Below are 17,269 nucleotides of genomic sequence, written 5' to 3' on the forward strand. Positions count from 1 at the left end.
TTGATATGTTCCACCCTCCAAAATTATTATTATTATTATTTCAATTTTCCTGTTTTGGTTTGTATTATCAAATTGAAGAAGATACAGAAAGAGGATCGAGAGGCTGGTTCTACAGATATTTGAAATAAATATTTAATGTGTGTTTTTTTTCATCCATATTCCTAATAATAAAACATGAAAATGGTTCGTATTTGTTTATTGTTTAGAAAATTACAGTATGTCTCCCAACAGTAATTGTAAATGTTTTATATCGTTCAAACAATAATTCATTAGAGAATATATTTCAAAGGGGCAATTCCCACAGAATTTTTCTAAAAAGAGGTTTTCCAAAGGCTTAGAATAGTCGTTTGAGAGACGGAATCCACTGTATAGTTCTAAAAAGCCACAGGGATTCTCTCTCCTCTCCAAAGGTTTGAAAACACTATAGAAAGTTCTGAATTTTTGTTCGAGAACTTCATACATTGTGGTGATGGATGATTGATTTTGCCGAAGTACGGAAAGTTGCTCATCAATTCTGGGTTTACACTGATCGAACGCAATTACCTGGGGTACGCTAAGCGTCAAACTCCCAGTTAAACACATTTCATCTAGCAAATACTTTTGACTAAATGGTTGCAGAATCCAATTAAACTCTCCGCCTGTCGACGTTACGCGAAAGTAATGGTTGTAACAGCAATCCGAATACTGCTCAATAGTAGGCGTTGGTAGAGTAATTCGTATTCCTGTTTGTAACCCCAGAGCGTCAATGACATAGGACCATTTTTCAGTAAGACAATCCCAAGATTGAATTGAGACAACGGTACTATTGACACCGTTTGTTAAGTACACGGCGGGGGCGCCATCAAAAATTGAAGCTGTAACTCCAAAACCAGAGTGTGACTTCAGAGTAAGACATACTTTTTTAAAAAATAAATAATCATTAAATAATGATACGAAATGTAAGAAATTAAATATAATACACACCTTTCGCGAACTTATAATCCATAAGGAATATATTTATTTATTTATTTGATTTAAGCTATATATATATATATATATATATATATATATATATATATATATATATATATATATTGTTTTTTATCCCTTTGCAGATTTTCCTGTAGCGGATTTCAGGAATGGAATGGTTTTATAGTACAAAAATGACCCCCTTTTATACGAGATGAGAAGTATGTGGGCACTTAAAAAAATTAGATACCACTAATGATTATTTCGCTGTATACTTAAGTTATTTCTAAAAAAATATTAAAATCAACTTAAGTACCCCTGTACTACCTTCTTTGTTTTCGAATTTCAGATAGCAAAACAACACTTAAGTTGAATTCCTTTAATTAAAATTGATACTTTAATATGGTTAGAAGTATATAAATTAAACAAGAAGTGTATCCCCTAAGCTTAATTTGAGCCCTCCCAATGCATCCATAAAGTTTACGAAGCAGACGATGGTAAAAATAGAGGTCACCATTGAGAATAGAGGATTGAAAAAGTAGAGTGCTAAACTCAGTAAACATGTATTTGGGTTTTGTCCTATATGAATTTTCACGTTTTCAGAGGGTTTAAACATTTTATACTAATTTTAAAAGTCGCGTTACTTCATTTTCTTCGCGATTTATATTTTTTTATTGTCATGGTCTTTTATTTTGAATTGAATTTAACCCTGTATTTAGCGTTATTTCTAAGTAATATCTATAAAGAAGTTGAAGCCTTGGTTGTTAATGTGGAAGTTGAAACTAATTGATAGTCATCATGAAAATTGAGTCATATTTACACAAACTTCCAGAGAAAAATATATTTCACCAAACATATTGATTAAGTCTTCTATCTTATTTTCAGCCTTTAACCGAAAGTCTACAGAAAATGTTGATTGGTCTAGGTCTGTAACTCTTGAAGAGGTCAACAAAGCATATGCGTATCTAAGCGAAGCGAAGCGTATAAATAGTCTTTGCTCTCCCTCTAACCTCTAACCTCTTAAACGCACCGTGTAATGTAGCGAAACGCAGTTTTTTCTAACACTCAAAACCTATAATCAAACTAACTTGCAAACCCTCAATTGGCAATATTTTATAAATTAGATTTATCTGTAAAAGTTTTATTTTAACATTTCTAATTTCAAATGGTTGACAATATTTTATTAATTAGCTTTATCGGTTCGCTGTAGTCGCGTTACCATGTTATCTGCGTCCGTGCGAAACGGAAATCAAACGAAATTACCTGGCGAGCGAAAATTCTAATTAGTACACTTCTTGTATTATTTATATACTTTTGTTATGGTACATTTGATTATAAAAATTTATAAATTACCAAACCCCTCCTCCCACCTCTCCCTTCATCTCACCGTTTTTAAGTACCAAATGAAGTTATTATTTCAAGTGATTTCTGATTTGGTATAAATATAGGAGCGAACATTCTATATTTTTACATTCTTCGTAATTACGAGCAAGTTTAAGGGCTAAATATTAGCTATGGATAATAACGTGGATATGCGTGTAACTAAAGCTGTTCTTAGGTTTTCTTTTAAGCCGGATATGCCAACCGAAAAACAATTTTCGTTTAGAACGTTAGAAATAATGTTAAGAAAATATAAAAACTGGTATTTACGTGAATTGAACCTGCAAGAGGACGAAGGTTACATCGACGCCCATCTAGCTACCCATGTCGTCATTGAGAAGATTTTTCAAAGATTGGGCCCTCACTCGAGGGAATACATTAACGTAAGCTTGAAATTTGTTTTGATCTAATTATTATTATTATTCGATTTACTTTAAAGCGTTAGTAAGTTAGTGTATGTATGTATGTATGTATGTATGTACGATAGTAGATATATGAGACAGTGATAAATTGAACTAGTGAATAGAAGGTATGGATTATCGTTTAGCTTATTTTGATTTCTTTACTTTATAGATCGAGAGACGTATTGTAGGGGTCTCGGACGAGGAGGAGGAAAAAGTTAATGCAATGCTAGATGCTTTTTTACACGGCGATTTACCCAACGCTGAATAAAACGAAGCATCTTCAGCCTACATTGAAGATGTTGAAATTGTTTGGTGGGAAATCACAAAACCTTTAAAATAAAATAATTGATTTTCCGTATTTAATTTTTTTCTTAAAATCCTACTACTACGCCAAGAATGTATTTATTTATTTATTTATTTATTTATTTATTTATACTCAGGGAGAATGAATATGTCGAGAATATTTTTAGCGTTTCTCCAATTCCACCCGTTAGGATCTTTTAATATCACTGCTTTGAGAACCATGGCGCCATTTAACTTTGAAATAATCCTTAATTAAATATATTGATAAAAGAACTCTAGTGATGACACTTCCCCCTATTTTCAGTGACGTACCGATTCTCACGTGACTTTCATTTTCTGTGCGCGCGCACCCGATTAATAAGATAACTGAACTTTGAGCAATGGATTTTTTTCCACTGGTACTTAAGATATGTCGTCAGGGTAGTCATGGGAATCAATTCTTAGTTACAGTTTTCGTTATCTCAATAAAGAGTCTTAGCATTGGGAATAGTCATTGAAGGTCACGCTGAAAAGTAAGTTATAATAATAATAATAATAATCAGCTAGGCTATTTTATTATATTTAAAATGATATTTTTAGGCATTCTTTTATATATATATATTGGAAATGTATTAGACAGAAATTAGGTCTAGTAGGGGTAAGATTAGCGTAGAAATTAAGTTACTATCACGTGACTCGTTCATTTTTCTGTGCACGAGCACGTTTAATAAGATAACTGAACTTTGAGCAATGGATTTTTTTCCACCGGTACTTAAGATATGCCGTCAGTGTAGTCATAGGATTTTTCACTCTTAATAAATACTTTAAAATGTAAAAAATAAGACTCATTATTGCAAAAAAACATAACACTTAGCCATTTTTTAGCAATCTTCTACGTAACTCAATTTTCCAAGAGGATTGTTTTCCGTAAACATTTTCAAGTGAGAGCTCGATTTTGATATCGTCAACGTGGTATTTCCAAAACTCTCCTTCGAGTAGCAAAGGGTTTTTTCCAAATACTCAAGTGGGTTAATATGTGCCGTCAATCATTAGAGGCAGTTTAAACTGTCAGAGAGAGACAGCCAATAGAATTTGAGGGTTATTTGAAGTTTAGATCACGTGATGAATTATTCTCAACAAGATAGGAATAAATTAATCTTCCGTGCGTCATTTCTCTACGGCGCATTGACGAGTAAAGACCTGCTGACGGATCGCTCAGTCTTTTCTACAGCTCGACAATGGATTTCTACCCGTAAAGTAAGTAACTATTTTTTCTTTGTAATAGACTATATTTTTAGACATATTTAAAACAATTTGCATATTGAAAAAAGCGTTTATATTGAGAATTTTAGCGTAGAAATTTAACCATATTGATAAAATTAGGTTTAGTAGACTTAGGGGTAAATGTAGGCTTAGAGAATGTATCATTTGAAACTATAGAACGTTTTTGGTCTAGATCAGCTATGGACATTGAAGTGTATCGACTTGAAACGTTTCGTCACTGGAAAAATCCGCACGTCACTAAGGAGCAACTAGCGAAGGCTGGATTCTACTATATTCAGCGGGGCGATGAAGTACGATGTTACAAATGCCATGGAATCTTAGAACACTGGGAATCAGGAGACGTACCAGAACTTGAACACGCCAGATGCTTTCCACACTGTCCGTCGAGGGATAATTCACCATCGGAAAAAAAGTACCTTTCGCTAGAATGGGACATTCCCCCGACGCCAAAACTAACTACGGTCTCTGACAAATGCATCTCACCTGTACCTGAAGAAGAAGAAGAAGACGATACTGCTGCTAAACACTACAAATACGTGAGTTAGAACTTTTAATTAAATTAAGTTGCAGGAGATCGTTTCACTCCATTTAAATGCCTGTAAACTTAACTACTTTAATTTGTTTTAATTGTGTAATGTACAAGATAACCATCTAATGGAATATCTGATAGTACCTACTAACATGTAAAACAAAGTTCTAAAATAAAAAATTAAATGTAAATAACTTGTTTTTATTACCTAGAGATTAGAAATTAAGGAGTTCGGAAGCGATAAGCAAACGGGTAAAAATCTAATCTCCAGATATCTGCGCGAGCAAAACTAATTTTGGAGAATGGGGATGGGAGAAAGCAGCTGGTGAACGAGAATCTGGTGATTAGAAATTCTGGTGATTAAGGGGGAGAGGCGCGGGTGAACGAGAATCTGGTGATTAGAAATTCTGGTGATTAAGGGGGAGAGGCGCGGGTGAACGAGAATCTGGTGATTAAGGGGGAGAGGCGCGGGTGAACGAGAATCTGGTGATTAGAAATTCTGGTGATTAGAAATTCTGGTGATTAGAAATTCTGGTGATTGAGATGGGGGAGAGGCGCGGGTGAACGGAGGGAACGGCGGGAGCCAAGCTACAGCTTTGTGTCCTTCTGGTGATTGAGAATGAAATTCTCAATCACCAGCGGGACACCCTTCTCTCCGTTGTAATTCTTAAAACAAAAATAACAATCTTGTAATTATTGCAAGAGAGACATTCTGAGCGCCCCATCGAGCTTTGAATTAAGGCTCCGAACACCAGTATTAGAAAGTGACCGCGATAAATGTGATGGATTTACTGTTTCCATTCCTCGTTTATATCCATAGCTGAACGGGCTCGTCTCACACTAAGAGCAAGAGCTCTATTTGAGACTGAGCCCAGCCGTTATTTTGAGAATGATACGAACCCGAGAAGAGACCAAAACGTTGTGGTCATTTAATTTGAGCCCAAGATGAGACCATTTTAATATAGCGTATTTGTGTGAGCTCGAGACAATTAAAATATAGTAAATTGCTGTGAGCCTGAGCTGAGTCCAATTTAATATAGTGTGTTACAACGAGTCTGAGCTGATACCATTTTTTGTAACGAGCCCGATATGAGACCTTTCAATTTTTAAGAAACGGTTATGTGTCCATTTTTGCACCATCATGTTCCCCTTGGCCACGCTTTCTTTCTCACCGACACGACCAACTTTGATTACGTGCTGTTTGCGTCGTAGCTAAAGAGCGAACAGCGCGTGATCACAGTTGGCCGTGTCGCCCTTGAAGAGAGCTCTGGCCTACTAGGTTAATACGGAATTTACGTTGGCTATTTCGGACAACGTGATTTCACTCAATCGTTTTCTGATTGGTCCAAAGTGAACTACCTTCTAGAATTATCGAAAATTGTTGTAGTGAAGAGAATACCAGACGTGGTCGCCCAGCTGTTTCGTTTGACTTAGGATTTATATATCAAAATAAAAAAATATAATAAAACTTCAAAAAGATATTAACCGATTGTAATGAGCCCCACGAGTTACGCAAATTCTTATGAGACTGACACGAGCCCTTGTTAGTAACATAAATAAGTATGATCCCGAGACAAGCTCAAATGTTTAGGGAGAGGAATTGTGAATTCGAGACGAGCTCTTGTGTTTGGGAGAAAAAAATATGAGCCCGAGACGAGCTCTCGTTTTAAAAAAAAATATTGATGAGCCCGAGACGATCTCTCGTATTTAGGAAAAAAACTTATGAGCCTTTGTAATGGTTCGTACTAAGACAACTGTAAGGAGGACCATTATATTATAAAATAAAATACTAAAGATGATAAAATACGTAATACTTCAATATAGACAAACTATAACATACACTTTAAACTATCAAAACTATAGCCAAAAAAACAGGCAAGTGAGTTAGACTACTCGGATAGGCATTCTCGATCGAACTGGGGAGAAAAGGTAGAGTAGAATAACAAAAACGAAACTAAATATGAAAGGTTTCCCCGGGACATGCTATGACTCAGAGTCAGCGGTGGGGTCGGTGTGATATAATACCGAAATAAGCAATAAGCGGGTTCGTGTGAAAGGAGAGACAAGGACGGTGGACGAGCTTTCAAAAAAGAAAATATATACAAAGCTGTTACGGGTTCAAATTGCGTTCTTTTAACCGTTACACCCCCCTCCACTTAAACAATATTCAAAGAAAATGCGAGTAATAAGAATATATAATACAAAAACAAAAATAGCGGACCCCAGAATTAAAAGTAAAATGAACACAAAACTTTCCAAAGGCCAATAAAAAAAATAACTTATAATGAAACAAACTATAGCTTATTCCCAACAACAATATTGATATAGAAAAATAAGGCTCAACAGACATTGTTTCTTTTCTTTTTTTTTTCTATATCAAATGGCTTGATTTCTAGCATTGTGCTTTAAACACTAATGACCTAGACGACAAATATATTTTACATCATTATGGCAAATGACTATATGGGTTACGGCATTTATCTAGCATTGGCACTTTTCTCCTATTGAACTAGACAATTATAAAATAATTTTCCCTTCTAGGTATAGTTACTATTATCTACTACCCACACGGAATAAACAAAACAAAAAAAAACACAGTTATCATTCCATACAATAATGTTATTCACTAAAATTAACATACGCTATATAAAAACAAGTATGAGAACGCAATACACGTTAAAATATACTAAAATTATGCCATACACATATTCCTATTATACATTATTTACACTGACCAATGAAAATTTAATACCGAAAGCCCGCGAGTTTGGCATAGTTTTTTTTTAGTGCTAGGACGAAAAACTCGGGTGTTTGGCCGCTCAACAACCACAGGTTGACTGGTTTGGGAAGTGTTTTCCAGTTCAGTCCATCGTCGAGTGTACAGTTTAAGGTGGGACACGTGTTGGGTGCCAACGGATTTCCCGTTTTCATCTTCCAAATGAAATGCAAGGTCACCCGCTGTACGGACTACGCGATACGGGCCCAAATACAGAAGGGCTAATTTGGCCGTGATTCCTTCTTCTTTGGATGAGTGTGGATGCGACCATACCACAACCCAATCCCCAACGCGGATATTGATAGCGCGTCGACGTACATCGTAGTTACGTTTTTGTCGTTGCTGTGACTTTGCTATATTGTCACGAATTCGGCGTTACATAGCTGACATCACGCGTTCAATTTTGTCCATGTAGTCCTCCATAGTTAGCGGTTTATCGGGCGGTCGCGAGAGGGCATTTCCTACAGGTAAACGCAGGGCTCGACCGAAGATTAGCTGAGCTGGTGTAAATCCTGTAGTCGAATTCACGGCGGAATTTAAGGCGAGTACTGCATCGGGTAGGCGAACATCCCAGTTACGATGAGTATCATGAACGTAAATGCGCAATATTTGTTTTAGAGACCGGTTGTATCGTTCGACCATGTTTGCTTGTGGGTGATACACCGACGTACTATGGTGCTCAATTCCATTATTTCCGCACATCTCCTCAAACAATTTTCATCTAAACTGACTTCCATTATCCGTGATAATCATTCGGGGCACTCCATGTCGACACATGTGTTCATACGTTAGTTTACGAACTGCAGAGGCAGTGGCACGACGTAACGGGTAAGCCTCTAACCATTTCGAAAAAGTGTCTACGATAACTAATATAAATGAGCATTGTTTAGAACTTGGTGGCAAAGGTCCTACTAAATCGATACTATAGACTTCACCTGGCGAGATGGGTGCAATTGGCTGTAAGAAACCCGTAGTCTTCTCGTGTTTCGGTTTAGCTTTTTGACAAAGGTCGCATGATAAAACGTAATTCTTACAATCTCGTGCCATACCTTCCCAGAAGCAACGATATTTGGCGCGATTGATTGTTTTCTCGACACCTAGGTGTCCAGCCTTTGTATCATCGTGGATCAGTTCCATCACTGTTTCGCGCAGTGAGCGTGGTATGCAAGGAACCCATATCGGTTCCTCATGAATCGAAGTCTCTGTTCGGTATAGGACGGAATCGCAAAGGAGGTAATGCAAAGCGCGTTTCTGAATGGAGCGAGCGAGAGGTTTCACGTCCGGTAATTTTCCGTGGCGTATAAAGTCGATGATTAGTTGGAGACGTTCGTCTTCATTCTGATGTGTGCGTAAAATATCCGGAGTTAAAGCGGGCAAGGTTTACATTTCTTCTTTAGCATCTTGTTGTACATCCGGGATAAATAGCCGGTCTTCCTCCTCTTCAAAGGCTTCTAGGTTATCCTCGATTTTCAGATATTCGGTTCGGGATAACGCATCAGGAACGATGTTTTCTTTCCCCGGAATATGTTCAACGATGAAGCTAAATTCCTGAAGAAGTAAGGCCCATCTAACCAGACGGCTATTTATATCTTTCATTTTGTTAAGCCACACTAGCGCTTTGTTATCGGTTCTTAGTATGAACGTTTGACCATCCAAATAAGCTCGAAATTTCTTAACGGCGATGACTACCGCTAGTAGCTCTCTCTCCGTTGCGTGATATCGTTGTTCAGCGGGTTTTAGCATGTAACTAGCGAACGCAAATACTCGTTCTTCACCTTCCTTGTTTTTCTGTGACAATACTGCGGCTGCTCCAGTCTGAAAGGCATCAGTCTGAAGTATAAAAGGTTGTGTGACGTCTGGGTAAGCTAGGACTATGCTCTCAACAAGTTGGCTCTTTAGGTTTTCAAATGCTTGCATTTCAGTCGTTTCCCACCTCCAAGGTACATTTTTCTTCATTAGTCGAAATAAAGGCATGGCAATTTCCGACATTCTGGGAATAAACTGTCGATAGAAATTCACGATTCCAAGAAACGACCGTAGTGATGTCAAATTGGTTGGTATTGGAAAATGACGTATAGCGGATACTTTTTCCGTATTAGTTTCAATTCCATCTTCTGATACTATGAATCCCAGATAATTTACTCTTCTTTGGAAAAAGTGACATTTCGGGAGATTGCATGTTAAATTGGCTTGCCTAAGGATCTTTAGGACTATTTCAAGGTGTTTCAAGTGGTCCTTAAGTGTGGGACTGAAGACAAGGATGTCGTCCAAGTAAGCAAGAGCGAAAGCGCCACAGTCTTTCAATAATTCATTCATCAGTCGCTGAAAAGTCATCGGTGCTGTCTTTAGGCCAAAAGGCATTTTGAGATACCGGTACTGGCCTTCTGTCTTTACATAAGCACTTTTGTTTCTCGATTCCTCGTCTAGTTCTATCTGCCAATAGCCTGACCGAAGGTCAATACTGCCAAAATATTTAGATCCCTTCAGGCCGTTTAATATATTCTGAATATTCTAAATTGGAAAGGCGTCATCTACGATAACTTCGTTTATAGCGCGAGGATCTAGGCAAAGGCGATAAGGAGTTTCTTTTTGGTCAGAAATTTGTTTACTAACAAGAACTACTGGTGACGCCCATGGTGATGTGCAGGGCTCAATTATACCTCTTTCAAGCATGCCATCGACTTGTCGTTTGATTTCTTCACGTTTTGCGAATGAATACGGATAGGGTCTACGTTTGATAGGAGATGCTGTTCCTGTGTCTATTTTGTGTCTGATCATGGACGTATGCCCCAGCGTTTTAGAAGAAACGACGTCTTCAAAATCGTTTAACAAGACAGCTAAGGCCACTTGACTCTCATCCCATTGTCTTTGAAATTCGTCACATTTAGCATCATTAATGATTAAAATCTCTCTAGGGGCGTCCCCAACTGGATTACTGAAATTGTGCTCTGCCTTAGGTTTTATATCGCTGTTGAATGAGTATAAGGGCCAGCGCTAGTTGATATTTGATTCAAATGCATAGGCGTTACTTTTGGGAAAGATAACGAAGCCTACTCATTTAATAAAATCCTGGCCTAATATAACTGGCACGTTAAAATTTCGTATTACTGCAAAGTCAATTTCGATAACTATTCCCTGGATTTCCACGTCCATCATACATTTACCTAAGGTTAGCAATTGCAGACCTACTGCCGGGCTCATGTTTAATTTAACCCATGGCGTGATTTCTTCTAAGGTTTAACCCAGATTAGATAATTCGGAATCAGATATGGCCGAATAAGCAGTGCCTGAATCAATAAATGCTATAGCGTGTTTTTGGTTTAGTTCCACAACAGCATGTGGGCAGTCTTAGGCATACGGCGCAAATAATGCGTTCAGAGTCGCTTTTCTTGGGCAATTCGCTCACTTATGCCCGATTTCCCTACACGAGAAACACTTCTGTTCCTTAACCAATTGTTGTTCGATAGCATTCAAACGCGGGCGAGGTGCTGAAGGCATTTCGTTCAGGACAGTAATTTCTTGTATCTTTTGCTCCACTGGTTTAGGAGGCTTAAGAGACGCGGAACCGTATAAAAGGGAAGTTTTCTCCAAGTCAGCAGTTATGAAACGACCGATACGAAGTAACTCTGAAATTGTTCTCGTCGTAATCATACGGAGTTCACGACGAAACTCCGGAAGATAATTATTGACGACAGTGTCAAAGATTACGGTTTCATTCGTTGACGGGTCATATTGTTCGTACGCGTCTTGTATGTCCCATAAATAATGGTGAAAAATTTCCCCTATCTTTTGTTCTCTGCTTAGGGCAACCTTCAATAGTTCCATCGGCGTTTTATGACGAAATTCCTCGAGGAACATAACCGAAAATTCCGACCAATCGACAAACGCAGAACGGCGATTCTCAAACCATCTTGACGCGTTATCCTTAAGAGCACTATGGATAAGCCCCAAACCATTGCGAGGAAGGCGTCCCACTCATGGTAAACACCTTGGTTGCGTTCCGTAAGAATTGAAAGGCATTCTCTTTCTTTTTACCGCTAAATGACGCTGACGCCAACCAATTATAGCATGAACGGGATCCCATTTTGCTTTCTAAAGTTAACATTGACGACTGATTGACGGGATTCGATGGGGTTAATCCTGGTTTAATCGGAACGATTCCTGGGTTAAGTTGGGTGGACAAGGGTAACACCGGAGTTGGGACTTTTTCCAGTCCCGTAAGGCGCACTTCAACCGACTTAAATCAAGCTGCCGAATCGTTTGTTAGGGTATCTATTTGTTTTCTTTGATTTAATAAGTCTGTCTGAATATCGTCACGGAAAGCGAGGAGATCCGAGCAAAGTGATTGGAATTGCGACGCAACTTGGGATGCAAAATTATTAAACGCATCTGTTAGAGCTTGGTTCGAATTATGAGGGACAATCGGAGGAGGATTGGGTGGTACGTTTGATATTGGAAGTTTAATAGGTTGAGATTTTACTTGCGATTGATAGGCTTGAGAAGACGTTGTCCGTGGTATACTAGTGTGTTGCGGGATTATTCCTGAGAAGTTTGCGGCAATTTTACGGCGAGACGAACTTGGCGTTCCTACATAAGTTAGGTTATCCATGGAACGAGAACATTCACGCACAGTTTTCGTAACGGTATTAATCACTAGAACTAGTAGCGGTGGAGTTGGCGGTCCACCACCGACATCAGCAACTCCTCCACCAGAAAACGAGTGCGCAGGCGGCCGCACCGGACGATACGGCGTCCGAAACATGGCAAACGGGGCAAAAAAAAAACAAAAAACGGCACAGGGAGAGAGCACGTTGGGCGCCAATGCAATGATTCGTACTAAGACGGCTCTAAGGAGGACCGTTATATTATACAATAAAATACTAAAGATGATAAAATACGTAATACTTTAATATAGACAAAATATAATATACAATTTAAACTTTCAAAACTATAGAGAAAAAACAGGCAAGTGACTTAGACTACTCGGATAGGCATCCTCGATCGAACTGGGGAGAAAAGGTAGCGTAGAATAACAAAAACGAAACAAAATATAAAAGGTTTCCCCGGGACATACTATGACTCAGAGTCCGCGGTGTGGTCGGTGTGATATAATACCGAAATAAGCAATAAGCGGGTTCGTGTGAAAGGAGAGACAAGGACGGTGGACGAGCTTTCAAAAATGAAAATATATACAAAGCTGTTACGGGTTCAAATTGCGTTCTTTTAACCGTTACACCTGAGACGAGCTCTTGTGTTTTTGGGGAAATTATAGTGAGACCGAGACTTAGGCCACACAAAAATTTTGGTGAGACTGAGCCCGAGACCAAGTCTTAGTGTGCAGCTATGTTTATATCGCTACCTAAAATTTAGTTTTCTACTTCGTTGATATCGCTACCTAAAATTTAGAGTCTCCTTCCATTCCTCGTTTATATCGGTTCTTAAAATACACAGTTTCCACTCCTCGTTTATATCGCTACGTAAAATTTACAGTTTCCATAAGCTGGATTCATCGTCGAGAGAGTCGTATCGGATAACGCCAAAACTAATGTTTCTTCATTCAAAATGTTCGGAAATGGTGAACTTTTACCAGAAGTTCAACACCCAAACGACCAAAATAGGAAGTTATTTTTGGCATTTGACCAATCACATTTGATGAAGAATATTCGCAACTTACATTTGAACAGATATTTCGATTTTATTGGATTAACCATACCTCTGAGTTTTTAAGGCGTCTATACAAGGCTCAAAAAGGAAACATCGTGAAAATTGTCAGGTTCCTCAAGCTAGGCGCCCACTGCCGCTTTCGTATTCGTAACGTCTCCGTTTCGTATTCGTATCATCTCCGATGGGGGGTAGCCCACGGCTTTCCGAAGTAGTAACGGAAGAGGCCGAAGCCCTTTCGAATTTTTACGAAGCTAGTTCGATGGTTTCTACTTTTTTGCGTTGACGGTGGAGTCGAAGTGATCTCATTGGCTGGTTATTAACATGTGATAACTGTTTCGATATTGTTGTGCTGCACTTATCAAGAGTCATCATTCGCATTATCATTCCTTCTAATTTCCTTGGAGTCTTTTGTTGATTTATTTAAATAGATAAATATTTATTTCTTCTATTAAAGTGGCCCTTGTTTTTAAACTAATTTTTATTTGGATACAGAACGCAATAAACCGATTCGGAATTATATTCTGCGCATGCGCAAAATACACGAGCGCCATCTATAACCTATTAAGTGAAGCTATAGTACGGGAATTTGCTATTAAAATTTTTTCCCTCATTTTTGCGTGTTGCTCTCTAGAGTAAACGTCGACTTCAGAAAATTTAATTTGACCAAGGCTTGGTTATTTAAAGAAATTAAAGTTTAGTTTAAACCTATTTTTCTATGGCGAGTATCAGTTTTACAGATAATGTGTTAGACACAAATAAATGGAGGACTTCAGGTTTCAATTATAAAAAGAATAAATCGTGGGTTAAATGTTTAAGTGGTTTCCTTCCTCGTTTTGCTGGAACTTGTGAAGATTCTTTTAGCAAATTATTCGACGTAAACAGAAAAGCTAAAGGGCTTAGGTTCTTTGAAGAAGGCTATATTCAAAAACTCTAGTACAATGACCTGCTTCTTAAAGAAAGTAATAGGGTATGTGCAATTCGTTCAAATTGCTTTCCGTCAATGAAGAAGGGCAACTACAATATTGTAATCGGATTGTCCAAGCCAGAAGGGCAAATGCTGCATAGCTACTGCGAATGTACTGCGGGGTAAGACAATTACAACATTTCTTAAATTTGTGAGACTAACATTAATCAAAATTTATCATTACAACATTACAGGCAAATGCCATCATGCGGTTGCCACCTTCTATGCGTTAAGAGAGTACATGAGCTTAAAGGAGTTGCCTGAGGACGTAACTTGTACTGGGAGGCTTTGTAAATGGATAAACCCTGGAGGGAACAGTGTTTCATACCCCAAGTCAATAAAAGACTTAATTATAACTAAACGTGTGCCAGGAAAACCTACAAAAGTAAAGAACTCGCTCAAGATTCGGTACGACCCAAGACCAATAAACCGTAGATCACTCGATGAGGGCAAAAGAGTTCAGTTATTTAAAACTTTAGCGATTCATAATAACACATGTGCCTATTATACAACTTTTGAAAGCCCTTGATTTTTTCGTGTACACTGGAAATCAAAAAGATCAACAAATATGTATCAGAATAGTGAAAGATGACATTTTTTGTGAGTGCATGGTTCAAAGTTTAACATATTTATTCATGAATGCATTTATACCCGAGATAATTTTAAATTGAGTTAAAAAGAACGAACCACTGTATGGGAATGAAGTGTTTATACCGTATAAGAAGGTTAGCAAAACGGACTACTAAAATGTATTTTTATCAAGATATGAATGTTGACAAGTAATCAAAATAAATATATTTCAAAGGTTTTTAAATTTTTACACAACTATCTTGTTGATTTACTTATCGATAACCCGAAAGTTAAAACTCTTCTTCAAGAAGAAATAAATCTCTCCCCTTATTACCAGTAGTTCTTGAGAATTTGCGGTGAGTGTCAGTGGTGGAGCAGATTGACTGATTTGTTGCGTACCAAAACTACCAATGGTACCGGAACAGTCTTCTAACTAATATGAGACAAAAAGTTAACGGTTTGTTTACATTACAAGATATAATTATAAATAACTTACATTGGTATTCAAAGAAAATAAACAAGGTACAGAACCTTTTTTTAGAAATCTTTTCTTGACATTTATTATTTCAAGAAAATATTATGAACATACCCTAGTATGCTTCGTTATATTGATATTAACATTGAATTTTCCTTTTACTTTACTCAACCAAATATCTCTTAATGGTAGATCGTTTGGAAAGGAATGCCACGCTAAGCTTTTGTTTAATTTTGTTATATTTCTACAAATACAGTAGGCACACAACAAGAATAACCGCCTGATACAGAGGTTGCCATACTAACGAACTTTGTTTTCTAAGCCTTGGGAAAGTTGGGAGTTGGTGGTTGTCTAAGGCCCCTAAATGTTTTCTCTCACGTCAGGCATTTTTTTTGAAAAAACCATGGTGTCTGCTTAAAGCCTTAGACACCAACCTTACGTCAGGCATCGCCTGCTAATTAAGCTTCCCGCAATACACATTCCCGTACTAGAGTTTCTTGAACTTGCCGCCGCGAGCGCTGCACGTAAAGCCTAAGTGGTGTATTACTGGATAGTTATGTCGAAAAGCTTCCAAGGCTTAGCTAAAGGACTGGAAAGGGATAATTTTGGAAATTGTAGAAGAACCTATGGAAGAAAACTGTATTATAGAAGAGGTAAAAAAGTATGTAGTATTGTATGACACAAAACACAAGCAATTTAAAAATCGTGTGATGAAAGAAAAATATTGGATTATAATATCGGAAGCAATTGGGAAAGATGGTAATGCACATAATTAAATATTGGTTGTATCTTTGTAATATTATATTTCATATAATATTCTTATGATGTATTCCACAGCGGCTTTTATTGAAAAGGAGTGGCTGAAGATCCGAGAAAAGGCAGTACGAAAGTTTAGAAACAAAAAGACAAGTGGAGCTGGGGCTGACGAAGATGACGATGATTTTTTTAGAGAAAATGTTGCGGTTGAAACCTTTCATCAAGCATCGACCCTAAGTATCAGGAGTATTTTCATGTACTTTTTACATACTTAATTTTTTTTCAGAACTACATCAAATATTCTTATACCCCATAAAACCAAGAGTACTGAAATTACGTTTGATTGCATAAGGAATTCTGAACCAGCTGAAAATTTATTGCAATCTAGTATCCTGATACGGAAATTAGTCAGGCAGTTAGAGAAGGTAGTTCAATGTTCAATAAGGAATAAATAAACTACTATCACCTCGCAGCAAAACAAGCTAAGTTCGATCACAGCTTGTGGCACTGAGTGAAAACTCAGAACAACTCCTTCCGGGTGGAGTTCGCAAGTTCTCTCCCCACTGGTTTAAGGTGTTTCCCCATCAGTTCTTGGGTTTCCCTTTTCCATATAAACTTGCTGGAAGGTTAATTGTTATAATAAGTGTAGGGAGCTGTTGGTACTCGTTGCATGGCGGGCTTGCCACCACCCTCCTATGCAATTTAAAGCGGCCACCCGCTATAAGGTTTTAAAAGTCGCATGATAACTTACGCCTGTGGTGGTTCCTTGGATATTAGCCTAGCTAATTGTTATTATGTATTACTTATTTATAAATAAATAAATGCATTTTTAATAATCTTATTTATGGCTTTTGATAATATAAATTCGGTGGCGATATTGAAGTCTACTGAGCAACTGCAATCAAAAGCAACAGCCGAGACAAAAGGCAAGAAAAGGAAAACAAATCCAGTTGATGACGCGTTTTTAAAAGCTATTGAAAAACGTCATGAACCTGCCTCTACAAATGCAAATTATGACGAAGCTGGTCTGATGGGGAAAAAGGTGGCAGCTGTTTTAAGACGGCTCGCTCCAGCCAAACGGGCCAAAGCAGAATTGGATATTTCAAAAAAACTTAATGAATTAGAATATGAAACAGAAAGTGAACTTTAAGAAGACTTTTGTTCTTTTAAAACTACCTGAAGGACAAATTTCTATATTGTTAAGATACAACATATTAATCTCATTTTAATAGTAAAA

Source organism: Leiobunum rupestre, chromosome 1 (assembly GCF_980474605.1).
Source record: "Leiobunum rupestre chromosome 1, qqLeiRupe1.1.hap1, whole genome shotgun sequence".
In the NCBI taxonomy this organism is placed as follows: Eukaryota; Metazoa; Arthropoda; class Arachnida; order Opiliones; family Sclerosomatidae; genus Leiobunum; species Leiobunum rupestre.